This window comes from Myotis lucifugus, unplaced genomic scaffold (genome assembly GCF_000147115.1).
Source record: "Myotis lucifugus unplaced genomic scaffold, Myoluc2.0 scaffold_4, whole genome shotgun sequence".
In the NCBI taxonomy this organism is placed as follows: domain Eukaryota; kingdom Metazoa; phylum Chordata; class Mammalia; order Chiroptera; family Vespertilionidae; genus Myotis; species Myotis lucifugus.
In genome coordinates, this window is record NW_005871052.1 from 16243455 (window position 1) to 16271388 (window position 27934).

Here is a 27934-nt window from a genome sequence, read left to right on the forward strand (position 1 = left end):
AGCTGGGCCTGACCCCAGGCTCCAAGGCTAGCCGCCTCTTCCAGTGAGACACTGCGCCAGGGATGCTTTCAGCTATAGTAGGATTCCTCGTGGCTGGTGGGGGGTGGGGAGATTTTCAGAATCTTCTTGAGGCTCCTCTCTTTAGTTCTCCACCAGCCATCTTCCCAGCTCCCCTCTCCCCAGGGTAGGGGCTCCTGTCCTCTGCTCAGTGCTCTGTCCCACTCTTGTCATCTTCATTCTCCCCTTCTTCGTTTTCTTTTTTTTTACATTTTTATTATGCTTTTATGTATTTATTTTCTTAATCCTCACCCAAGGATATTTTTCCATTGATTTATAGAGAGAGTGGAAGGGCGGGGAAGAGACACAGAGAGAGAAACATCGCTGTAAGAGAGACACATGGATTGGTTGCCTCCTGCATGCACCCTGACCAGGGCCAGGCATTGAGCCTGCAACTGTGGTATGTGCCCTTAACCAGAATTGAACCTGGGACCCTTCAGTCCGAGGGCCGATGCTCTATCCACTGAGCCAAACTGGCTAAGGCTAAAATTTGATTTCAGAGAAGAAGAGGGAGAGAGATAGAAACATCAATGATGAGACTCATTGATTGGCTTCCTCTTATGCCCCCTATTGGGGATGGAGCCCGCAACCAGGGCATGTGCCCTGACCGGGAATTGAACCAGGACCTCTTGGTTCATAGGTCAATGTTCAAGCACTGAGCTGGGCATAGCTTTTTTGTTGTTGTTAATCCTCACATGAGGATATTATTTTCCATTTTTTTTTTTTTTGAGAGAGAGAGAGAGAGAGAGAGAGAGAGAGAGAGAGAGAATGGAAGTGAGGGGAAGAGACAGAGAGAGAGAAACATCGATGTGAGAGAGACAGAACAGGGCAGGGATGATCGAGCCTGCAACTAAGGTACATGCCCTTGACTGGAATCAAACCCAAGACCCTTCAGTCCATGGGCCCATGCTCTAACCACAGAGCCAAACCAGCTAGGGCTCATGGTCCACAGTCCTCATTTGTCAAAGCCCATGGTCCTCTCCTCTCTCTCCTCCATTTCTTCAGTATACTCCTCCACTTTGTAGGAGTGGGATGATTGGAAGAGGATGATGACCTGGACAGGTCTTGTGCTCTCTGGTGCTTCTGCTTCTTTGATCCTTTATAGGTTTTCTTAGCTGATCTTTCCCTGGAGTGTCTTGAGTCAGGAGAATCCACTGATTCTCTTGATTTACCTTGATCTCTCTCCTTATGATTTTTATGATGTTCAATATCAAGGCGGAGATCAACAGGATCATCTTTATATTTTCCCTCAGCCTTGTAGCCAGGTTCCCCGGGACTTTTCATTTCATCATGAGCCAACCCATGTTTTCTGAATGTTTTGGGGTAAATGTCTATCCTCCTGTGTACCTATGGGCTTTTCTTGTTCTTAGCTGTCTCCTGCTCAGTTCCTCTCTTTAGGTATTTAGTGAAGCGTTCATGCAATGTCATTCCTGAGGACCCAAAGTGATGCTCTTTAACATGGTGAACAACGGTTACTATGTGCTGGGTAATCAATGCCAAGGGGCTCCGCTGAGACTGAGCTGACTGTGTGCTGGAAAATGGAACTAAATTCCTGTTTCTTTTTGTTGCTATGAACTAGATCCTGACAAATCTTGCATTCCTGAGACAATATGCCACTGGGTCTTGCAAGGTCCTTATCAAAAGAGTATATCTGGACATTAACCCGGGCCTCTCAAGTAATAGAAAAGGAAGACTTCCCTGTGGAAAAGTCTCCTTTGGCTCATAGCTTCTCCAAGATCTCAGAGGTCTTTCTTGGGGGAAGTGATGAGCTTTTCTTCTGGACTGCTTTGTAAGCAGTCATTTGGAAATTCTTTTCAGGCACAAACCCTCTGTGCCCACTTTCGGTTCTCTTGAGCCCTCCCTGATCCTCCTCTTTGGATCTCTCTGAGAAAGACTCCTCCTCCAGCTCCTTCATTTTCCTTTGCTTTTCCTTCCCTGGAGGTGCATACACCAGGCCCTGACATTTGCCTGACGTCTCCTTCTGTTTTTTTGTTTGCTCCTGCTATGACTTTCGACATAAATTTGGATTCATCATCAAACTCATATTCCTTCCTTCCTTTAGCTCTGTCCTTATTTTTTTTCATTTTATTTTTTAATGTATTTTTATTGATTTCAGAGAGGAAGGGAGAGGGAGAGAGAGAGAGAAACATCAATGATGAGAGAAAATTATTGATCGGCTGCCTCCTGTACGCCCTCACTGTGGATCAAGCCCACAACCCAGGCATGTGCCCTGACCAGGAATCAAACAGTGACCTTCTGGTTTATAGGTTGATGCTCAACCAGTGAGCCAGGACGGCTGGGCTACAGTATTTTATATAAGACACTTGAGCATATGGATTTTGGCATCTGTGGGGGTTCCTGGAAGCAATCCCTTGTGGATACCAAGGGATGAATGTAGTTAAGTTTTGGGGGAATCAAAAGTTATATGTGGATTTTTGACAGCATAGGGTGGGGGTGGGTTGGTGTCCCTAACCCCCACGTTGTTTAAGGGTGAACTGTATTTCTAAAAATTATGAAATATATTCATAAATTTACCAGTAAAGGACAGTTCCTGATTGTTTACTTCTTAGTTTTCACTAGAAATTAAAGGGTTCTAAGGGTTAAAAATTCTACTATAGGTAATTAAAGGTACTAAAATGATAAGGGAAAAAACTTTGTATGATAAGATGTGGTTTTTTTTTGTTTTTTCTTTAAATACATTTTTATTGATTTTAGAGAGATAGGAAGGAAGAGGGAGAGAGAGGGAGAGAAACATTGATGATAGAGAAACATGAATCAGCTGCTTCCTGCATGCCCCCTACAGGGGATGGAACCTGCAACCCAGGCATCTCCCCTGACAGGGATCAAACCATGACCTTTTGGTGGCAGGGACAATGCCCAACAAACTGAGCCACACAAGCCAGGGCAATAAGATGTGTTTTTAGGCTAAGAAAAGAAGTAAAGTATGGAGATACATTTTATTAAGCAAAGTGAAAATGATTTTTGTCCTAAATAAAGTTGGTCATTTCTGAATAGGTAAAAAACAAGGGACAAACTAAAATGGACCCAGAAAGTTATAAAATGTTTATTTAAAAGGAATCTTGAAAAATAATTTTATGTATGATTAAGCTGGATAAGATTAAATAAAGTTGTTTTAGGGTTTTTTAAATAAACTTTTATATCAATAATGTACTTAAATAAAATGAAAACTTAATTCTCTTTCATCTGCTAAAAGGACTATTAGTCCTGATAAAATATTCTGAGCAGTTTTCTGCCTAGAAAGCAAAGATTTTGTGTCTTACTGTGCTTCACACTGTCTTCATCAGATTTTTTATTGAGTCTTCTTACCTCAACTGTCTAACTTTCTCTAATTGCCTATGAAGTCGTTGTGACCATGATTAAATGGTTAACTATATATATTGTTTCATGATAGACTATAATCCTATTTTACCAAGTGTTTTTAAAACCTTTTAATATTTTTTAGAAACTTCCCAACATCAGTTTCTAAATGAAGTTGTATTGACCTAAAAATAACTGGAGTTTTCCAAAGGGCCCTAGAACACCTCAAAGATTTATTCTCTCTCCTGAAAAGAGAGATATCAAGCTAATTCAACTTTTTTAATATGTTAAACTACATGGGAAGCATTGTCAAAAAAGAAATAATACTAAGCCTTCTTTATGTTATGTCTATGTGGGTATCTAAATTTCCTAAAATTATATAAAATTCCTAAAACTCTGATATGTCTTGGTATAATGTTATAAGTCATAATTCTAGTCACTATCTTAAAATGTGCATTACAGAAATAACCAAATTTCCTTGTCAATTGCATTGTAATCAGATCTTTAACTATGCCATCTTAAGTCTTTTGTCATTTATAGGCAGTTATTGTTATATTCTGATGCTTATTTACAAAAGTGCTTCATCTTCAATGAGACTCATAAAAAGAACTCTGAACACAGATTTCTGACAACTTTAAGATCATAAAACTAAACTGGATATAATTTACAGAACTCTAAGGAAAAACTGGATTCATAAAACTGCTACTATCTAAATATGCTTTAGGAGTCTGTCATACTGTTGGTACAATTTGGAAACCCCACACATTCTTAACTTTTGCAGGTACTCCTATTGCTAATGGACATGTAATTGCTGTTCTATTACAAGCTATTCACTTCCCTTGTAAAATTGCCATTGTTCTTCAGCCCACACTAAGGAAACTGATACTCTATCTTTAGGAAATGACAGGGCTGACAAGCTGCTAAATATGCAGCTCAAAATGGACCTCCCTTATCCTTTCTCTACACAATTTTTAAACCTGCCTTTATCCCTCACTAATATTATTAACTACCAGGCAAATGCCCCACAGTCTAGAAAAGAAAAATGGAAACAAAAGGGTGCCAAATGCTTATCTATAATAATAAAAGTGTAATGTGCTAATTAGACCAGACAGCCAAATGACCTTCTGGACATCATTCCAGACGTCCTTCCGGATGAAGCTATGGTGGCGGGGGCCAAGGCAGAGGCGGTTAGGGGTGATCAGGCAGGCAGGCAGGCGAGCAGTTAGGGACAATCAGGCAGGCAGGTGAGTGGTTAGGGCCCATCAGGCAGGCAGGCAGAGGGGTTAGGGGCAATCAGGAAGGCAGGCGAGTGGTTAGAGGTGATCAGGCAGGCAGGCAGAGGCAGTTAGGGACAATCAGGCAGGCAGGTGAGTGGTTAGGGCCCATTAGGCAGGCAGGCAGAAGGGTTAGGCGCAATCAGGAAGGCAGGCGCGTGGTTAGGGGCAATCAAGCAGGCAGGCAAGCAGTTATGGGTGATCAGGCAGGCAGAGGTGGTCGGGGCAATCAGCCAGGCAGGCAGAGGTGGTCGGGGTGATCAGGCAGGCAGGTGAGCGGTTAGGGGTGATGAGGCAGGCAGGTGTGTGGTTAGGGGTGATCAGGAAGGCAGGCAGAGGCAGTTAGGAGTGATCAGGCCAGCAGGTGAGAAGTTAGGGGCAATCAGGCAGGCAGGCGAGTGGTTAGGGGTGATCAGGCAGGTAAGCAAGCAGTTAGGAGTGATGAGGCAGGCGAGCAGTTAGGAGTGATCAGCCAGGCAGGTGAGTGGTTACGGGAAATCAGGCAGGCAGTGTGGTTAGGGACAATGAGGCAGGCAGGCAAGCAGGTGAGCGGTTAGGAGCCAGCGGTCCCAGATTGCGAGAGGGATGTCTGACTGTGGGAACAGGCCCAAACCAGCAGTAGGACATCCCTCGAGGGGTCCCAGATTGCAAGAGGGTGCAGGCTGGGCTGAGAAGACCTCCCCTCCCCAGCCCCGTGCACGAATTTCATGCAAAAGGCCTCTAGTTAGATTATATATTGGGCCAAATGGACATCCTAGAGCTCCTTTTCTTTTGACTTTCCGGTTTATACTTATATCCCACCAATTGGGACATAAGTGTAGATGGGGGATAGTTAAGGAACCAAAACACAATTAGTTGGTTATTATCTGCATGTTTAGTGGGTGGACTGAATGCTGCCTGACCAGATATGCTTATGGCACAACAGTGATAACAAAACTAATAACTGGGATTATTACATTTTGGCATTTCTTCCTGGATTAAATCAGAACAAGGAACTCATTTCACAGCAGAGATTAACCACCTACTTGCAGAAACTCTGGGATAGGCATTAAAATTTCATACTCCATACCATCCTTAATCATCAGGGCAAATAAAAATTAAAAGTCTAGACATAAAAAGGACTTTAGGAAAGATCTGTCAAGAGACCAAATTTAAATGGCCAGAAGCTTTGCCTTTAGCCCTTATAAAGATCCAAAAAACTCAAAATCAGAGACATGGATTAATCCTTTTCGAAATAGCATTTGGACACTAATACCTATGGGCGTGTCTAAACCTTCCATTCCTAGATTAAATGAACTTTGTGGGGCCTTAAGTGAACAATTTGATGCTATGACTAGCTATATACCAAAACTAACTAGTATACTTGAAGCATATTGCCAACAGATAAAAGAGACATGGCCTCCACCAACTGACTTGCCATCCCTTTCGACTATGAGACTGGGTGTACATCAAGGTCTTTAGGAGAAAACACATGCTGTCACCTTACTGGGAAAGACCTTATGAGGTACTATTAACATCCTACACTGCCATCAAAATAAAAGAATATGCCGAGTACAAACCAGACAATTTTATGCCAGTTTACCTAAGTCTGGCCTTGTTAACTAATCAATCTGATTTTTGATTACGTCAACATTTCAATAATGCAAAGAAAGAGCCTAAACTAGTCTTTGTTTCTGCCAATGTAAACACCTGGTGAATTAAGTACAGAAGATGGGTGAATGACCAAGTATGGTATCTACAAAAAGGCAGACATTACTGTGCCTCCACTTCTGGTGAGTTATTTGAGCCTGAGAAAACTCGATAGAGGCTGAAGGACTGTCCCTTACCCAGATAAAGGCAATAAATGAAAATGTTTCCATTTACATTAAAAACAAACATGATACTGGACTTTTCCTGGGTGACAAACTAGTTTGATTCCACAGGTGGCCTTTTCAAATCTGCTAAGCAAATTGTGACTCTACCATTGCCCTTTTTGGCACAAGTATCTGCCAAATTGCCAAATGTTTTGGATGGTTTGCAAGCCACCCTTGTGCAACTTCTTGCAGCAGATCCACTGATTAAGCTGCCTGATACTATAGATTATATGTAGTTGGGCCAAAAATCTGGACCTACTTTGCCAGGCAACAGAATCAAGCTTTATGGCTGCCAAAACCAAACTATAGGACTTCTATTAATCTATTTTGCAATCTGTTTTAAATCACAGATTGATAGAATTGATGAATAATGACATAAATGCCCTGCCAGCATGGCTCAGTGGTTGAGCATTGACCTATGAATTAGGAGGTCATGGTTCAATTCCCAGTGTAGGGCCTACAGGAGGCAGCCTATCAATGATTCTCTCTCTTCATTGATGTTTCTATCTCTCTCTCCCTCTCCCTTCCTCTCTGAAATCAATAAAAATATATATATTTTAAAAATACTGATGTAAATAATGAAATACTGGAATGGCAGATTCCATTTGAACCTTGTCTGTAAACCACACTGGTCTTTTTATTTTATGTGACAACAAATTATATACTTTTCCCAACTAAGTGGGAAAATGAGATGGACTCAGATACTGGATCCTTTTGTCACAACACACTTCTCCATAAATATTACACAAATTACAGATTTGGGCTCCCTTGTTCATAAAGCTGTGTGACATAAACATGCCAGTAGAGAAATCAGAAAAAAACAACAACACATTTGTGTATCACAGCTCCAAGTTCTTTTCAATTGAGAATCTTCCTCAGCTTTGAAGATTATAAATTAGAAAAGGCAATCTTAAAGCTCTCCATGGTAATTAAACAAGAGTTCAACACCACTGTGCAAACTTTAGGGATGCTCCAGTCAGAAGTTAAGAGCTTAGCCTCTGTGGTGCTTCAAAATTGTAGTACCAGAGGGAAAGGGAAGTCGGGGGAGGTAGAAGAGGGTAAAGAAGGGATAAATGGTGATAGAAGGAGACTTGACTTGGGGTGGTGAACATACAATATAATATACAGGTGATGTATTATAGAATTGTACACCTGAAACCTATATAATTTTGTTAACCAATGTCACCTCAATAAATTCAATAAAAATAGCAAAACAAACCCTGGTCGGGTAGCTCAGTTGGTTAGAGTGTTGTCCTGATACACCAACGTTGTGGGTTTGATCCCCAGTCAGGGCTCATACAAGAATCACCTAGTGAATGTATAACTAAGTGGAACAACAAATCGATTCTTCTCTCTGCCTCTCTCCCTTCTGATTTCTTTCTCTCAAATCAATAAAAAGAAATCATCATGCCTTCCATACACTGACTGCCCAACAAGAAGGAGCTTATGCAATCATCAGTGAAAAATGTTACTTTTATATAAGCCAAACTGGACAAATAGTACCTAATTTAAAAGATATGATTAATATTATTTTCTATCAGATAAATGAAGGAAAGACATTGTATTGTACTGACATATTCCCAGGAATGGGGGACTGCTTTAATGGGGTGTGGGGAAATGTGCTCTGATTTGTTCTTTTCTGTTTGTTCATCCTCATTCTAATCTATGTTTTTGTTTTCTTTCTTTGAAGATCTCTTACCACTCAGCTTTTAACCCATTTTCTCTCTCCACAGCTGCCAGGCCAGCTTTTAATATGTGAAATATACAGGGAACTTTCAAAGGATGGAAATGTCAGGCCCAAGACTGGCCGCCCCAAAATATCCCACAATGGCATATTGATTATTTTGAATTAAAATTACTTGACCAGCAGCTAGTGCCAGAAGGGCACCAGACCCTCCCTTGTCTCCTTGAATGCAGAAAATAAATCTCCCCTGTGACAGGTGTTTTCCCCATGCCTAGAAGATAACCCTATTGCTAGAGTTAAATAACTCAGAGCCAAAAAGTCTGTGTAATCAATTCTTATTTCCTCTTTTCTAATTTACTACTTCATTTAAATTTCTCATTACTGAATACCCAAACCTTGCTTAGATCCCTTCCCAATGAGCACAAACTTTCTTTGTCCTGTCAATTTCTCACAAATTTATTGTTTGCCTAAAAAATATAAAAAGGTGCCTGGTCCTACCATTTCTCTGTACCTCCTTTTATGATCTGAGCATTGTATTGTGATTCTTTAGTGCATAGGTATTAAATTTGTTTTTCTCCTGTTAATCTAGCCTTGTGTCAATTTTATTATTTTATTACTAGTCCCATCATAAGAACTAAAGAAGGGGGGGGGGGGACACTTCTCCCTTTCCTTGACAGACAGATTCTTATTTGACATGATAAATCTGCTTCAAACCAAAAGCCATCATCATGCTATACCTGGCATTCCCATTAAGGGTTTCTGGTTATGTGGCTCACTCTCTATCATGTTGACAGAACATCAGCAAATACAATGCAACAAGACATGACATAAAAGGAACAAAACATGAATGTATTCATGACACCAATAACCCCAATAAAAGTGACCACCAGAGAAAAGAGAATTAGAAGAGAGAAAAGAGAGCAAAAATGATATCGAGAAAACAAAAAAAGGTAGGAGAGAAAAGAACAAAAATATGGGGAGAGGAGGTAGAAAGAGAATGAGTGGATAAGAAGAAAAGATAAATAAATAAATAAATAAACAAATAAATAAATAAATAAATAAATAGAAATTTTAAATTTATCTATTTACAAGAGGCCCAGTGCATGTATTCATGCACAGGTGGGGTACCTAGGGGCTCAGGCGAAATCCACAGTCCAATACTGCCTGCCACTCCTGCCTGCCGCTCCCACTCATCCTGGCCCCACTGCGCCTGCTGTGGGCTCGCAACCAGTCAGTCATGCTCACCAGTCGTGAGCCCTGCATCTAGTGCCCGTCCCAAGGTGGGGGGGGAGGTGGGATGCATTCAGCCCTCCAGGCAGGCAGTGGGACGCCCTTGCTGGCCGGGGATCTGGATCTGTCCCGCTGACATTCGCACTGGTTGTCATGAGCCACCTGGTGGCTGCTTTTATATCATTTCTTCCTTGCAGAGCATCTAGGGAGGGGAAGTGGCCACAGTGCCCGAGGCCAACTTCCAAGAGGCCTGTGGTGCTATCAGGATTGTGTTGGTGGAGGCCCAGGTCCATCGGTGCCTGGCCCATTCTCCGGAGATTGGACCTAAAGGACTACTGAGGGAGTGAGTGGCTGTCGCCTGGCTGGTGGGCTGTCGGGACCAGTCAGCTGAGTGGTACTCCCACTGTGGGAGCGCAATGACCACCAGGGGGCAGCTCCTGTATTGAGCATCTGCCCCCTGGTGGTCAGTGTGCATCATAGCAACCAGTCGACCGGTCATTCGGTCACTTAGGTTTAATATAGATAGATAGATAGATAGATAGATAGATAGATAGATAGATAGATAGAGACTAGGGGCCCAGTGCACGAATTCGTGCACCTTGAAAGGAACTGTGGGCCACGAGGCTGTGGTGGGAACTGGGGTGGGTCTTGGCCCATCCTCTGCACCCCCCACCCAGCCCCTCCCACTGCAGCCCCCAGCCCCCTGTCCGCTGGCAGCCCCACTCCTGCTGCTGCCGCTCCCACACACTGACGGCGCTGGCACCGCTCGCACCTGCTGACAGTGCAGAGCGATTGGGGGCGGTACAGCAATGGGTGCGAGCGGGGTCAGCACTTTCAGCAGGTGCAAATGGCGGCTGCTGCCCTAATCACCCCTCAGGAGCAGGGGGAGGTGGAGAAGCCCTCAGGGGCGACCGAGGCCAGCAGCCGCTACTAGCACCCACTGACGGTGCCAAGTGATCAGGCCAACGCCGGACGCCAGCAGCAGGTGAGAGCAACAGCTCTGGTGCCGGCAGCAGGTGCGAGCAGGGCCAACACCAAGAGCAGGTGTGAGTGCCGGGCAGGACTGCAGTGCGCGGGAGCTAAGTATTTTCAGTAACCACCAAAGGCTTGCCCCATGACAGCGACCAGTGCCCCGCCTTGGTCTGGAGTCCCCGCTCACCTGCTCCACCATCCTGCCACGGCCGATGCCCGCCATGTTTCACACTCTACCACCTGCTGCCGACGCCTGCCATGTTTCGTGCGTGCCCCGTGGTGGTCAGCGCACATCATAGTGACCAGTTGTTCAGTTGTTCTGCTGTTTGGTCTATTTGCATATTAGGGATTTATATATATAGATTTATTCATTTATTTTTGGAAAAGGAGAATAGAGGAGACAGAAGATAGGCTTGAGTTTAGTGACTGAAACTACTGAAACAATTAGGAGAAGAAGAAAGCAAGAGAGGAGAGAAAAAACAAAAGCATAAAAATTGACTAGCAAAGAAAGAGAAAAGGGAAGGGTGCATAGACTTGGATCAGGGGAGAGGAAATTAGATATATGAGTAAGCCAACAGAGATTACAATAATAATAACACATCAATAAAGCAGATAAAGAAGATCAATTTTTAATAAGGGGTATAAAGAAAGGAAGGAGAAAAACTAAAACAAGGACAGGAGAAAAGAAAGCAGTATGAAAAAGGGAGAAGTGAGGAAGAAAAGGGTGGAAAAATAAGATAAAGTAACAATAAAAAATAAAAATAGAATGCAGAAAAAATAATACAAAAAATTAAAAACAAAAGAATGTGAGGAAACTTTTTTTAAATAAAAAAGTTTTAATGCCCCATAGAGGCTGGTTTAAGACCCCAGTCTTCTCTTCTGTCTGCCACTTTTCAGTTTCCTGTTAGGTAGTCAGCACCATGTTGAAGTTCCAAGTGATCCACCACTCCTCTGTTTATGTCTGTCTCCACAGGCCTTGGCTGTAAGCAGGAGAAACCAATTTGGCTGCTTTGCCTGACTGCCAGCTGTCAATCTTAATCACTGGAGCATCTGTTTCTGACAGGGCTTTAGGTGGGGGTGCTGTTGTATTGCTTTCTGGAACTGAATGGCCCTTCTTCAACCCAGTCCCTAAGGGCTCTTTGGGGCTATTCAGAGTCTTTTTTTCCTTTGTAAAGCTTAAGGTGTAGGCTGGGTGTGGCTGTATTAGCTTTCTTGAGACTGCTGGGAGGGGCTGGCTGTTGAGGAAAAAATGGCTGCTTAGGTTTGGAGGTTCAGAAATGTCTCAGCACAGGATTCCTGGTCACCTCTCCTGGCCCTGCTCTACTCCACTAACTATCCTCAGACTCCACAAATCTGCACCTCTACCTGTACTACAGCCTCGTGTGAGTGTTTGTAATTGAAAGGTCATATGAAATGGGTTTAGCGAATAAAAGCAAAGACAAAACAGAGGCAAAACAACCACACAACTGTGAGTTTCTCTCCCCCCGCCCCCGGCACCTCGCAGCTTAGATAGCTCTTCAGGCCACCTTTCTGGGTGCAACCTCTCGCGGCTGTGGACTTAGATATAGGTTCCCCAGCCACCAGCAGCCCTGTGGAATTCCTTTCCAAAGTTGGATGTTATGCCTGTCCCCAAGTGATGTGGACATGGTGCAGTGCAGCTTTCTCCTGACCCTCTCAGCCTGGTGGTTGGGTGTCTACCTCCACCCCTGATCCTACCATTCTCCAGGTGTCCTCTGCCTTTTCCAGCTGTGAATTGTCTCACCAGCTGTGTCTAATTCGCTAATTCTAGGTGGATGTTATCCTATTTAGCTGCTCTTTCTATCTGCTCCAGAACAAGGCACAGGACATGTCTGCCTATTCGGCTGCCACTTTTGCTCTCCCAAAGGTAGATTTCCCAACAACCTTTAAATTTTTTTTTCTTTATTGATTAAGGCATTACATATGTGTCCTTATCCCCCCATTGCCTCCACACCCACCTGCCGGAAGCCGGTCCATCCTTGCTGCTTGACACAGTCACTGCAGGAAAGAAACATCTGCACAGCATATGTTTCAAGGGACCTGGCATATATAGCATATTGTTCTTAATATGTTTGCTATCCTTAGCGCCATGTGTTTTAACCAAGGTCACCTCTCCGAGAAAAGTTGTTTCCCTAGGTGGGGATTTTTCCCTGAGGTTAGGGAGGGGATACAACCCCTTAACTAAGTGCCAGGTGGGTAGTTAATCACTTTAACTACAAACAATCACGCTTAAGCTACATAATCTTTACTCCCTGGAATGGAGATAAGAAACGCCCTAACCTTTGCAATAGAAATTGACAGGATTAAAATCGACTGGTATAAATACAGATGTAACAAGACAATAAACATCAGATCCTGATCAGATCCTAACCAGAACGTGGCTGGAGATCCTGACCAGAACTTTGGCTGGAGATCCTGGCTAGAGGTCCTGACTAGGCTGCTGATCAACTGAAGGCTGTCTCCGTGTCATTCCTCCTTCGCCGACTCCGTCCACACCTTTGGGGACCCCTGGACCTGCTGGGGTTGGACCCCAGCACCCACCCACTCATGACCTCACCCCCCTGATGTCTGTGTTCATTGGTTGGGCTTATATGCATGCATACAAGTTCTTTTTTATATATATAATTTTTATTTCTTAAAGTATTACAAAGAGTATTACATATGTCTCTTTCCCCCCCCCCTTGACATTCCCCCGGCCACTACCCACCCCCACCCCCACCCCCGGTGTCTTGTGTCCATTGGTTAATCTTATATGCATGCATATAAGTCCTTCGGTTGATCTCTTAATCCCCCCCCAAACCCTCCCAAGGCTTCCCACTGTAGTTTGACAGTCTGTTCAATGTTGCTCTGCCTCTGTATCTACCCCTGTTCATCAGTCTATACTGGTCCCCATTATCTGTCCCAACCTCACTGGAGCAGTCTCAACCTCACCAGGGCCGTTACAGCCTCACCGGGGCCGTCCTGACCTCACCGGGGCCGTCCCGACCTCACCGGCATACAAGTTCTTTGGTTGATCTCTTTGAACAAAAACAGATGTAGAGACAGAGAAGCATGGATCAGATGCTCAAAACTCAGAGGGAAGGTAGGGGAGGGTGAGGGTGATGGGGAGAGATCAACTAAAGGACTTGTATGCATGCATATAAGCATAAGCAATAGATGTGGACAGCAGGGGGCGAGGGTGAGGGCAGGATTGGGGGGATGAGAGAACATTGGGGGGATAAGGACACATGTGTAATATCTTAATAAATAAAGGGGGAAAATATTAAATAAAAAAAGATTGAAAAAAATTTTTTTTCATATGTCTCTTGACCTTCTGTATGTCCACTTTCAAAAAGTGTCTATTAGGTCCTTTGCCCATTTTCTTTTTTTCTTTTTTCCACAATGTCTTTTTGTCTACTTTATTTTTTTTAGAAGAATTTATTTATTTATTTATTTTTATTAAATCTTTATTGTTCAGATTATTACATTTGTTCCTCTTTTTTCCCCCAATAACTTCCCTCCTTCCAGCTCCCGCCCCACCCTCCGACCTCACTCCCCACCCACTGTCCTCATCCATAGGTGCACGATTTTTGTCTAGTCTCTTCCCGCATCTCCCACACCCCTTTTCCCCCCAAGAATAGTCAGTCCATTCCCTTTCTATGTCCCTGATTCTATTATAATCACCAGTTCATTCTGTACATCAGGTTATTTATTCACTTGATTCTTAGATTCATTTGTTGATAGATGCATATTTGTTGTTCATAATTTGTATCTTTACCTTTTTCTTCTTCTTCCTCTTCTTAAAGGATACCTTTCAGCATTTCATATAATACTGGTTTGGTGGTGATGAACTCCTTTAGCTTTTCCTTATCTGTGAAGCTCTTTATCTGACCTTCACTTCTGAATGATAGCTTTGCTGGATAAAGTAATCTTGGTTGTAGGTTCTTGGCATTCATCACTTTGAATATTTCTCGCCACTCCCTTCTGGCCTGCAAAGTTTCTGTTGAGAAATCAGCTGACAGTCGTATGGGTACTCCCTTATAGGTAACTGAGTTTCTTTCTCTTGCTGCTTTTAAGATTCTCTCTTTGTCTTTTGCTCTTGGCATTTTAATGATGATGTGTCTTGGTGTGGTCCTCTTTGGATTCCTTTTGTTTGGGGTTCTCTGCGCTTCCTGGACCTGTAAGTCTATTTCTTTCACCAGGTGGGGGAAGTTTTCTGTCATAATTTCTTGAAATAGGTTTTCAATATCTTGCTCTCTCTCATCTTCTGGTACCCCTATAATTCTGATGTTGGTACGTTTGAAGCTGTCCCAGAGGCTCCTTACACTATCTTCATATTTTTGGGTTCTTTTTTCATTTTGCTTTTCCGGTTGGGTGTTTCTTGCTTCTTCGCATTTCAAATCTTTGACTTGATTCTTGCACTCCTCTGGTTTGCTGTTGGGAGTCTGTATAATATTCTTTATTTCAGTCAGTGTATGCTTACTTTCTAGATGGTCCTTTATCACACCATCGAGGGTCTCATTAGATTTCCTGTACAACTCATCAAGTTTATCGACAGACTCTAGAAGCCTCTTGAGAGACCTCAAAAGTGTGGTTCTGAACTCAATATCCTCCCTTGATAGTTTTGTCCTGTTTCTTTGTCTCCGCATTTTTTACGCTTTCTTGGTACATCCCCTAGTGGTCTTTGTGCGCAGTCTTGTTGTAGTTAAGCCTTGATTGCTATAGCTAATACTAGAGGGATTTGACCTCCAGGCCGACTGGCTGTGATAATCTAGCCTTTGCCTGAGGCTATCCGGCAAATGGCTCTGTGCAGGGCTTGGGTGGGGCGCGTCCCACGGGATCAACAGGGCGGAGTAGGGAGCAGTTATGGCTGCGCTCAGTCCGTCCCCAGGGGCTTTGCCTCTCTGTCCCAGCAACACCTGCAAACCTTGGAGGGACCGTAGCCAGACAGTCCTGCTTCTCCCGTTTGATTCTGGGTCCCTAGAGACTCGCCCTGATCTGGAGCTCTGAGTCTGAGGCTCCCTCTGGATTGAAACAGACAACCGCGCCCTCAGCCACCAGCCCGCGCCGCGCGCACTCCGCACCTTAGTATTTTACTTCAGCACTGCGCCTCCTCTGATTCTCGGTTCCTCCTAGTTGTAGAACTTCCATTCAGCCAGCCTTCCTGTGGTTCTGGATGATGTCCGTTCCGTCTTTTAGTTGTATTTTTGAAGTGGTTGTTAGAGGCAACAAACTCCGGCATTAACCTATGCCGCCATCTTGGTTTCTCCTCTCCTTTTTTCTTTTCTTTTTTTTATTCTGGGATTTATTTACCCTCTATAGCTGTCACTGGAGCTGAGAGCCGGCTTCAGCTCTGAGGCCATTGCCAGCTGAAAGCAGGTATCTGGGTTTGTTTAGCTTCTATAATTGAAACTCTGTTGCCATCACTGGCCGCTCTAAGCTCTGAGGCGTCGCTGGCTGAAAGCAGGTACCTGGGGTTTGTTTAGGTTCTATAATTGCAACATTGTTGCATCTGGAGCTCAGAGCTGGGCTGCGGCAGGTGGGGAACCTTGGCTTCCTCCGTCACTGGAGCAAGCAAGCCTCATGTTCGCTTCAGCTGCCTGGCTGCCGGCCGCCATCTTAGTTGGCAGTTAATTTTCATATCTCGCTGATTAGCCAATGGGAAGGGTAGCAAAGTTATGGTTAATTACCATGTTTCTCTATTATTAGATAGGATAGTACTGTAAGTACTAGCCAGAGCAATAAGGCAAGAAAAAGAAATAAAAGGCATCCAAATAGGGAAGAAAGGAGTCAAACTGTCACTTTTCGTGGATGACGTGATGCTGTATATAGAAAACCCTAAAGATTCTACCAAAAAACTACTGGAAACAATAAACAAATACAGTCAAGTTGAAGGATACAAAATCAATGTACAAAAATTCATTCCCTTGGAAAAACCAAGATGGCGGCATAGGTAAACACCGGAAATTGCTGCCTCCCACAACAAATTCAAAAATACAACTAAAAGACAAAATGGACATCATCCGGAACTACAGGAAGGCTGGCTGAGTGGAAATTCTACAACTAGAAGGAAAGAGTAAAGCACACTGAGACTCAGAGGAGGTATGGAAGTAAAGTGCAGAGGTACGGAGGCGCACGCAGCAAGGGCTGGCAACTGAGGACGCGACTGTCTTTTTGAATCGAGAGGGAGTCACAAGCCCCTGACAGCTCTGAACTCCAGTTCCGGGTGAGTCTCTGGGGACCTAGACTCATACGAGGAGAAACTGGACTCTCTGACATCAGACAGAACTCAGAACTCGAGGGTGGATTTCTCTCAGAGGTGCTTGCAACAATTACCGGGACACTGAGACACGGGGCCCCTTAGGGCAGGGCTGAGGATCAGCCATAGCTGCTTGCTCCGCCCTGTTGATTCCCTGAGACCCCGCCCCACCCAAGCTGAGGCAGAGGCTTTTGCATATAAGTGCCCTGGCCCTTTGCAATCTGAAAATTACCTAACAAACTGCAGCTGGGCCAGACAGACCCAGAACATCCAAGAGAAGGCCCAAGGCCCCGCACCAGCTTACATTGCTTCACAGCTGGGCCTCATTTGGGCACCTCCAAACCCCAAACAAGGAAGGGGAATCTGCAGATCTCTTCGTAGCTCCTGCTGGGTAGCCTCAGGCAGAGGCTAAATTAGCACCTCCTTAGAGATCTAAGAGCCATTGTACCCAGTGGTCAGAGTGGGACCATCCAGATTACAACTTCTCAGATCCATAAGGGACACACTCAGGGGGCAGACTCAGTGAGCACCAAAGCCCCACTGAAGCAAGTCTTGCCCCATAAGGGTGTCTTCAGCACAGAAGTTCTCCCAGCATAGACACAGCTGATTCTCACAGCCAATTGGCCTGGAGGTCAATTCCTCCCAGTGATACCTACAACAATCAAGGCTTAACTACAACAAGACTGTGCACACAGCCCACAAAGGGGTGCACCAAGAGTGTCCACCTCAGGTAATTGGGGAGGCTGAGCCACTGGGCCCTATAGGACACCTAGCACACAAAGCCACTCTATCAACACAGAGAAGCAGCCAAAATGTGGAGACAAAGAAACAGATCACAAATGACAGAAATGGAGGAAAGCAAACTACTGGATATAGAGTTCAAAACCACGATTATAAGGTTTTTCAAGAATTTTCCAGAAACCGCCGATAAATTTAGAGAGCTCCTCGAGGATATGAAAAAGGACCAACTAGAAATTAAGCATACACTGACTGAAATAAAGAAGAATATACAGAGATCCAACAGCAGACAAGAGGATCGCAAAAATCAAGTCAAAGATTTGAAATACGAAGAAGCAAAAAATACCCAACCGGAAAAGCAAAAAGAATCCAAAAATATCAAGATAGTGTAAGGAGCCTCTGGGACAACTTCAAGGGTCCCAACATCCGAATTATAGGGGTGCCAGAAGAAGAGAGAGAGCAAGATATTGAAAACCTATTTGAAGAAATAATGACAGAAAACTTCTCCTACTTGCTGAAAGAAATAAACTTACAAGTCCAGGAAGCACAGAGAACCCCAAACAAAAGGAATCCAAAGAGGACCACACCAAGACACATCATAATTAAAATTCCAAGGGCAAAAGACAAAGAGAGAATCTTATAAGCAGCAAGAGAAAAAAGTCAGTTACCTACAAGGGAGTACCCATACGATTGTCAGCTGATTTCTCAACAGAAACTTTGCAGGCCAGAAAGGAGTGGCAAGAAATATTCGAAGTGATGAATAGCAAGAACCTACAACCAAGATTACTTTATCCAACAAAGCTATCATTCAGAATTGAAGATCAGATAAAGAGCTTCACTGATAAGAAAAAGCTAAAGGAGTTCATTACCACCAAACCAGTATTATATGAAATGCTGAAAGGTATCCTTTAAGAAGAGGAAGAAGAAGAAAAAGGTATAGATACAAATTATGAACAACAAATACACATCTATCAACAAGTGAATCTAAAAATCAAGTGAATAAATAATCTGATGAACAGAGTAAACTGGTGAATATAGTAGAATCAGGGGCATGGAAAGGGAGTGGACTGACAATTCTCTGGGGGAAAGGGGTCTAGGGGGTGGGGGAAGAGACTGGACAAAAATCGTACACCTATGGATGAGGACAGTGGGGGGGTAAGGGCAGAGGGTGGGGTGGGAACTGGGTGGAGGAGAGTTATGGGGGGAAAAAAGAGGAACAAATGTAATAATCTGAACAATAAAGATTTATTTTTAAAAAAATTTTCCTCCGGACAACCATCTCACTTCATTGTGAAATAGCAGAGCATTGTTCGGAGCATCCAACTCGTTGCACAGTTGTGAAAACAGTCGACTATTTAAAGTGTTCGCCTTTACAAAATTGACACAACTTATGACGCTTTTCATTACTTCTTGTAACTCTTGTGGCAGCGTTTTCGTTGCTAATATTTACTGATGAATCATACAATGAGTTCCGATGACTTTTGGTGACTCATTCAGTACCAAATGTTGAAATCCAAATCGACATCCTAGCATAGCTGAAGCACCATCTGTGCAAACACCACAAACCTTTTCCCAAGAGATCTTATGCTCTTTCAGAAATGAACCAACTGTGTCAAATACATCACGTGCAGTAGTTGTCGTTTCAAGAGGTTTGCAAAAAAGAAACTCATCTTTGAAGTCACCATCATTAATATACCGCACGTAAACCAGTAACTGTGAACAGTTTGCAGCGTCTGTAGATTCATCAAGCTGGATACTAAATATTGGAAGTGGAGCAGATTTAATTTCCTGGATTACCTGATCAAGAATATCAGCAGATATGTCATCTATTCTTCTGCGGACAGTGTTGTTAGATAAGGAAATTGCACTCAATTTCATAACAAATTTGTCTCTGATCATAACTCGAACAATGTCTTCGGCCGCTGGCAACAGTAAATCCTCAGCAATGGTGTGAGGTTTCATAGCTCTGGTGATTCTGAGTGCCACCAAATAAGAAGCTTCAACGGCTGCTACATTTTGTTTGTGGTACTTGCCACCAGTGTCAAGTCTGACTTTCTTGAGTCCATCAGCTTTGCTTCTAAAATAGTTGGTATCCTTGCTGGCAAAGCTCGAATGCTTGCGATCAAAATGGTGTTTTAGTTTGTTTGGCTTCGTAGATTCGGCTGATAGAACTTCACAACAAATAACACATTGTGGTTTCTCAATTCCTGCTGTAATTATTGAGGTAAAACCATACTGTAAAAAATCCTCACTATATTTTCTTTCCTTAACGTTCTTCTCTACACGATCCATTGTCATGGGATGGTTTGCTAATGAAAATAATATATAACAATAGCTTTAATAATACAAAAGATGATACATGGCATAGTTCAGTCAATACAGTTCATTAAAGTTTCCTATGATTTACCATTCTGTGTTCTTTTTTTTACATACCTGTTACTATCACAAGGGGGCAGTATTCACATCAACCACAGCTGAATATAAAAAGACCAATCAGCATTCAGATTAAGTTCCCATGGTACAGATTTTTTTTTTTGCAGTAGTTGATGATTTTACAGTACATGATTTTACATTTACCCAGTAATTATAATTCATGAAGTGTCGTTTTACCTCCAATACTGCTACTTTCAACACAGTAGCTGCTTTTAACAGAGTAGCTGCTTTCAACACAGCAGCTGCTTTCTACACAGTAGCTGCTCTCTACACATGTGTGACTGGTCCGCATAAGTACATTATGGCACCAACCCTGTTACCTGTATTTGTACTGGGTGTATGTGATGGGGTTGGTACTCATATGTGAGCATATCTGCATGTGGGCAGACCCGTGTGGAGACGGATAGAGGAGCGCTGTCTCGGTTCCTAAGACCATGAAAATATGTGTTTTCTGATGGTCTTAGGCGACCCCTGTGAAAAGGTTGTTTGACCCCCAAAGGGGTCGCGACCCACAGGTTGAGAACCGATGAGATAGAGGAAGAAATGAACAAATGGAAGACTATACCATGTTCATGGGTTGGTAGAATCAACATTATTAAAATGTCCATACTACCCAAAGCAATCTATAAATTCAATGCAATGCCCATTAAAATACCATCAGCATACTTCAAAGACCTAGAACAAATTCTCCAAAAATTCATCTGGAATAACAAAAGACCCCGAAGAGCTGCAGCAATCTTTAGAAAAAAGAACAATGTTGGAGAGATCACAATACCAGGTATCATCCATTGTTCTCAAAACTGCCTGGAACTGGCACCAGAACAGACATATAGACCAGTGGAACAGAACAGAGAACCCAGAAATCAACACAAGCCATTATGCGCAATTAATATTTGACAAAGGAGGCAAGACCATACAATGGAGTCAAGACAGTCTCTTCAAAAATGGTGTTGGGAAAACTGGAAAGATACATGCAAAAAAGTGAAACTAGAGCACCAACTTACACCATACACAAAAATAAACTCAAAATGGATAAAGGACTTAAACATAAGATGGGAAACCATAAAAATCGTAGAAGAAGCCATAGGCAGCAAAATAGCAGACACTTTTTGTAGCAATATACAATACAGCTCCTAGGGTTACGGAAACTAAAGAGAAAATAAACAAATGGGACTACATCAAAATAAAAAGCTTTTGCACAGCAAAAGAAACCATCAACAAAACAACAAGAAAGCCCACTGCCTGGGAGAATGTATTAGCCAATGTTATCTCCGATAAGGGTTTAATCTCCAACATTTATAGGGAACTCATACAACTTAACAAAAGGAAGATAAACAACCCAATCAAAAAATGGGCAAATGACCTAAATAAACCCTTTTCGAAAGAGGACATTCAGAAAGCCAAGAGACATATGAAAACATGCTCCAAGTCACTAATCATCTGAGAGATGCAAATCAAAACAACAATGAGTTACCATCTCCCACCTGTCAGAATGGCTATCATCAACAAATCAACAAACAAGTGCTGGAGAGGATGCGGAGAAAAAGGAACCCTCGTGCACTGCTGGTGGGAATGCAGACTGGTGCAGCCACTGTGGAAAACAGTATGGCATTTCCTCAAAAAATTAAAAATGGAACTGCCATTTGACCCAGTAATCCCACTTCTAGGAATATATCCCAAGAAACCAGAAACACCAATCAGAAAGGATATATGCTCCCCTATGTTCATAGCACCACAATTTACAATAGCTAAGATTTGGAAACAGCCTAAATGCCCATCAGCAGATGAGTGGATTAGAAAACTGTGGTACATATACAAAATGGAATACTATGCTGCTATAAAAAGAAGGAATTCTTACCATTTGCAACAGCATGGATGGAACTGGAGAGCATTATGCTAAGTGAAATAAGCCAGTCAATGAAAGAAAAATACCACATGATCTCACTCATTTATGGATAATAAAGACCATTATAAACTGATGAGCAAAAAATAAATACAGAGGCAGAGAAGCATCAAATAGACTGTCCAACGACAGCGGGAAGTCTGGGGAGGGTTGGGGGGCGGGGGTAGGTAAGAGATCAACCGAAGGACTTGTCTGCATGCATATAAGCATAACCAATGGATGCAAGACACTGGGAGGGGTTGAGGGTATGTGCTGGGGGGCAAGGGAGGCTGAGGGAAGGTTAATTGGGAAAAAAGGAGACATATATACTACTATTTTTAATGCTTTTAACAATAAAAAGTGGGGAAAAAAGATGTGGTATATATACATAATGGAGTACTACACGGCCATAAGGATGAAATAGTATCATTTACAACAACATGGATGGACCTTGAGAACATTATGCGAAGTGAAATAAGTCAAACAGAGAAAGCTAAGAACTATATGATTTAACTCATATGCGGAATATAAAACTGAAACATGTACACAAACAGCAGTGTGGTGGTTGCCAGAGGGAGGGGGGTGGGGGGAAAAAAGGGATTCTAATATGAGGTGACAGGACAAGATTTGACTTTGGCTGGTGGGCAATGGTCCTATATACAGATTTTGTAAATTAGTAATCCACACATGTAACCTATATGTTCATGTTTACTAATGTCACTCCAATACATCTAAAATAATTTTAAAAATAATATATTTTTCATACATGGAGTGGAACAAATGAATAATAAGTACCGTGATGAAATATTTTAATGTGGCTATCTGTGGTCTCAGGCGGGAGAAATAAAGCAAAAACTGACATATTAAGTCAATATTGGATATTAATTTGTTTGTGGGGTTTTTTTGGGGGGGGCAGGTATGTTGCCTTTCCTAAGATTCTATAACATCTAGTTTCTTTACTTTCCCTCTCTTTATATATTTCAAGTTGTGAAAGCAATTTGAAATTTATAGGAGACTGATCTGCTTCATTATGTCAAAGGATTATAGTTCTCATCCAGCATGAAGGACAGAGAGACAGACACATGAAGCTGAGAAGCTCCTATCCTGGATGACCTGAGTTGAGCAGTGTCGAGACTCATAGCTGTCCTGCAACTCCACCTTGGAGTTATCCACTAAAATGTTTAGCTCCAGGATTTCAGTTTCTGGCTCTTAACCCCCAAAGGGGAGTGTTGGCCATGTTGCTATGTTGCAGACCTTATGAGTATTTTCACTGCCCTAAGTGGAGACAGTATATTAACCAGACAGTAAAACTAGGCTAGAGTTTTTATGTGAGTTGAAATGTAAATATCTCTGAGTATGGCTTTTTATTTGTCTGTGATGATAATTAACAGCAATCAAGGTATGTGGTTATACAAATACTAATGTTTTTCTAGGAATATCATTGTGAGCAGTCTGACTCCTTTCTGCCTCTGGTGCTGTCCATCATAACAAGAACAATGAACTTCAGGTCCGTATCACTTGTATTGCTCCAAGTTCAGTATTTTATCCACAGTATCACAGCTGAAACTGAGTGATGGCTTAGAAAAAAAATACTGTCCCCTATCAAGATTGTGAAGGTGCTGTTACCTTGACATACAAGAAATGGGAGAAATGGGATTTGTCTTCCTGAACATTTTAAAATATATATTATTTTAGAGCAGCTTTAGGGTCACAGCAATTGAGAGGGAAGTACAGAGATTTCCCATATATCCCTGTCCCTCACTCATGGATAGCCTCCCTCATTACCAACATTTCCGACCAGATCAGTATAGTTGTTACAGCTGATGAACCTACCTTGACATATCACCATCACTTAAAGTCCCTAGTCTGCATTAGGTTCTGTACATTGTATGGGTTTGGACAGATGTATAATGACATGTATCCACCATTATAGTATCATACAGAGTACTTTCACTGCCCTAAAAATCCTCTTGTAGTCCACCTATACATTTCTCTCTCCCTGACCACCACCCCCTGGCTATCACTGCTTTTTACTGTCTTTACATTTTGTCTTTTTCAGAATATCATATATTTGGCACCATAGAGTATGTAGCAGTTTCAGATTGGCATTTAAGGTTCCCCATGTCTTTTCATGTCTTGATAGCTCATTTCTTGCATTGTCTGGATGTACTACAATTTATTTGTCCATTCACATAATGAAGGACATCTTTATTCTTTCCAAGTTTTGGTAATTATGAATAAAATTGAAAGGGAACCAAAATTCCAAACCCTGAACTTACTTTACTACTATTTCCTAAAAACTATTTGCCTGAGAACCATATATCTTCATGTCATTTTTATCTATTTTGTATTTATAATAATTGAAATTATAACTCACTCCAGAAGACTTTATACATGGAGTAATATGGACAAAAGGAAATAAAATAATTCAGTTTCTATTTATGGACATATTTTGTTGCAAAGAAATTCAATATGGTGATCAATAGAGGACATTCAAGTATAAATATATTATGACATAATACACTTCAGGGGGGAGAATACTATGGAGACTTGACTTCTACGAGGAAAAAAGAACGATGTAAATTTTCTCAAAGTTGAAGGAGAGTCTGCGCTTGTGTAGATGTGCGCAGAGTGTAAAGTGTGAGGACAAATACAACGAAAAATCTTTCCAAGTTCACTGGAACAATTTTATTTTAAACTAGTGACCCGGAAATTAATTAGAAAGTGGCCAGCAGGGCAGGACTGGGCTAGATGGGCCAGACATGCCCTGGAGCCAACCTCCAATAGTCCCTCCCCGGTGTCTGCAAAGTGAGTGTGGTCCCTCCAGCAGGTCTGTGAGGATTGGACTGAAACCGGCTCTCCAACATCTCCGAGGGTTCCTGGAGTGTGAGAGGGCACTCTGCAAAGTTACTGTACCATAGGATGTGAAACACAAATGCAAGTGTGCAGTAAACCAGATTCAAGGCCAACAGTACCCCAGCAACAACACAACTCACGGCCAAAGGGTGGAATCGCATGGGCCCCATGACGAAATGGAGCTTCTCTCTTCTTCTGGTTTCAAGGATGCGTCACCCTGAAACTGCCACTGCCAAGTCACTGCAGCTTGGCAGCTCCTGCATTGAGTGTCTGCTCCCTGGTGGTCAGTGCACATCATAGTGACTGCTCAGATGGTCGGACACTTAGCATATTAGCCTTTATTATATATACTAGAGGCCCGGTGCACAAAAATTTGTGCACTCGGGGGGGGGGGGGTCCCTCAGCCCCGCCTGTGCCCTCTCGCAATCTGGGACCCCTCAGGAGATAACGGCCCGCTGGCTTAGGCCCGCTCCCGGGTGGCAGAGGGCAGGCCCAATCCCTAGGTGCAGCCCCTGGTCGGGCTCAGAGCAGGGCCGATTGGGGGGGTTGGGCACCGCCCCCTGTCACACACAGAGCAGGGCGGATCAGGGGGTTGGGCACCGCCACTGTCACACTCAGGCGCAGGGCCAATGGGGAGGTTATGGCTCTACCCCGTCACACACAGAGCAAGGCCCGTGGGGGGGGGTGGGTTGGGGCGCCGCACCCTGTCACACACAGAGCAGGGCCGATCAGGGGGTTGGGGCGCCGCCACTGTCACACTCAGGGCAGGGCCAATGGGGAGATATGGCTCTACCCCGTCACACACAGAGCAGGGCCCGTGAGGGGGGGGTGGGTTGGGGCGCCGCACCCTGTCACACACAGAGCAGGGCGGATAGGGAGGTTGTGGCCCCGCCCCCTGTCACACACAGAGCTGCAGGGCGATCAGGGGGGTTGGGCGCTGCCCCCTGTCACGGTGATCTGGTGCCAAGAAGCCTCGAGGCTCCGCTGATCCCGGTGCTGGGAGGCATATTACCCTTTTACTATATAGGATAGAGGCCTGGTGCACGGGTGGGGGCTGGCTGGTTTGCCTTGAAGGGTGTCCTGGATCAGGGTGGGGGTCCCCACTGGGGTGCCTGGCCAGCCTGGATGAGGAGATGATGGCTGTTTGCAGCTGGTCACACACCCTTCAGGGTGGGGGTCCCTGGTCAGTCTGGGTGAGGGGCTGAGGGCTGCTTTCAGGCTGGCGGTTGTTGACTGAAGCTCCCAACAGCTCTTTTTTTTCCTCTTTTTTTAAATTTTATTCTGGGCCAGCTTTAGCTCTGGCTCTAGCTCTGAGGCTTTGTATCTGGTTTGTTTGCCGTTCTATAATCGAAACAATGTATAACTTCAGCTCTGAGATCCCGGCAGGCTGAAAGCTGGTTTCTGGGGTTTTGTTTAGCTTCTACATTTGCAACATAGTACATAGTTGCTTAGAGTTGCAACTCAGAGGCCGGCAAGTCAGGCGGGAAACGTTGGAGTCTGCAGTCACTGGAGCAAGCAAGCCTCATGTTCGCTTCCAGCTGCCTGGCTGCCGGCCGCCATCTTGGCTGACAGTTAATTTGCATAAGGATATGCTGATTAGCCAATGGGAAGGGTAGCGGTTGTACGCTAATTACCATGTTTCTCTTTTATTAGTGCAGACTAGTAGCCCGATGCACAAAATTCATGCACTGGGGTGGGGGGGGAGAAGGGGCCCCTCAGTCTGGCCTTCACCCTCTCCAATCTGAGACCCCTCAGGGAATGTCCAACTACCTGTTTGTGCCCACACTTTTAACAGATAACAGCTCCATTGTTGTTCCTTTCTTATGCTTAAAACCATTGGAATTAGTAGGTATTCAAAGTGTGTATACATTTTGGGGGGACACCCTGTATATCTCTAGTCAGTGGTGAAAGAAACCAACAGCAGATTTGGAACCCCCAGACAGGGAACCTTGCTCATTCCCCACATGTCTCCCCACTTCACTTTCCACCTTCGTGGGCAGCAGGAGAATCAATGTTTTCTCTCATTAATTCGGAAAAGCACGTCATGTCACCCGTTGCCCGGCAGGAGTGCGCTAGGCCCCAAGCAAGCAAGGCTCAGTCAGGGCAGCCTTCACTCATGGGTGCTGGCACCCAAAGTGCACATTCCTCCTCTACAGTCGCCCCGACTATTCCACTGTTTCACTGAGAGGACGGAATTCCTCTCTGCCTCTGGGCTCTTGATCTTGAACGCTGACCGAAGGCACCTCAGAGAGGGCCACCTGCGCCCACCAGATGTGTCTGTCTGCACCTGCTCCTGCCTCAGCACCTGCATTAACCCCCCAGAGGTGATCTTGTAGCTGCACTGGCCTCCGTGGGAACAGGGCATCACCACTCCGCCCTCTCACTGTCATCTCACAGGCGCCCACCCTCAGCACCCAGAACACCCAGACACTCTCCAAAGGATGTGAGCGCATCAGAGGGGATGTGTGCACATCCTGTGGGGGTATTAGGCATGTCGGGTTGATGGAAGTGCAGTGGAGAGGCGGGGGGAACTTGTGCACGCCTTGGTTTGCAACTGTTGCAGGCGTGGGAGGGTGACAGTGTGCTGGGGGATGTTCGCACGCCAGGGAGTTATGTGCACACCAGAGGCCTCTGGCTTTGCAGATCCGAAAACCCCCGTGGTGCGGCCAGGAAGACGTCAGTCTGGCCCACCACGGTGGCTGTCCCTGCGATCCTGCACCTTCTGGGCCAGGAGGTGGATCTTGCGCAGTCACTCCTGGGCGCCGATGGCTGCCTCCCCGCCATGAAGGGTCACGGATCCGAGTCCCGTGACCGTGCACAGCCTCAAGTGCTGCCCCCCGCCTGGCAGGGTCACAGATCCGTGTCTTGGTCCCGTGGACAGCCTCAAGCACTGACCCACATCCGGCAGGGTCAAAGATTCGGGTCCCGGACGGCAGACAGCCTCCCGTGCTGCCCCTCTGCCCACCAGGTCACGGATCCAGGTCCCGGGACCACGGACAGCCTCAAGCAGTGCCCCCCCCCCCCGGCAGGGTCACAGATCCGGGTCTCGAAATGCGGACAGCTTCCCGCGGTACCCCCGCCTGGCAGAGTCACAGATCCAGGTCCTGGGACCGCGGACAGCCTCAAGCACTGCCGCCCCACTCGCGAGGACATGGATCCAGGTCCCAGACCGCGGACAGCTTCAAGCACTGCCCCGCTTGGCAGGGTCACGGATCCGGGTCCCGAGACCGCAGGCAGCCTCAAGCACTGCCCCCCGCCTGGCAGAGTCATGAATCCGAGTCCCGAGACCGCAGACAGCTTCAATCACTGCCCGCCGCTGGCAGGGTCACAGATCCGTGTCTTGGTCCCGTGGACAGCCTCAAGCACTGACCCACATCCGGC

The 27934-nt window shown here is 44.5% G+C and overlaps 1 pseudogene; it reads right to left on the minus strand.

Moving 5' to 3' along the window:
* Positions 1-1012: 1012 nt before the first annotated feature.
* On the minus strand, positions 1013-5731 carry LOC102437236 (annotated as a pseudogene).
* Positions 5732-27934: the final 22203 nt, after the last annotated feature.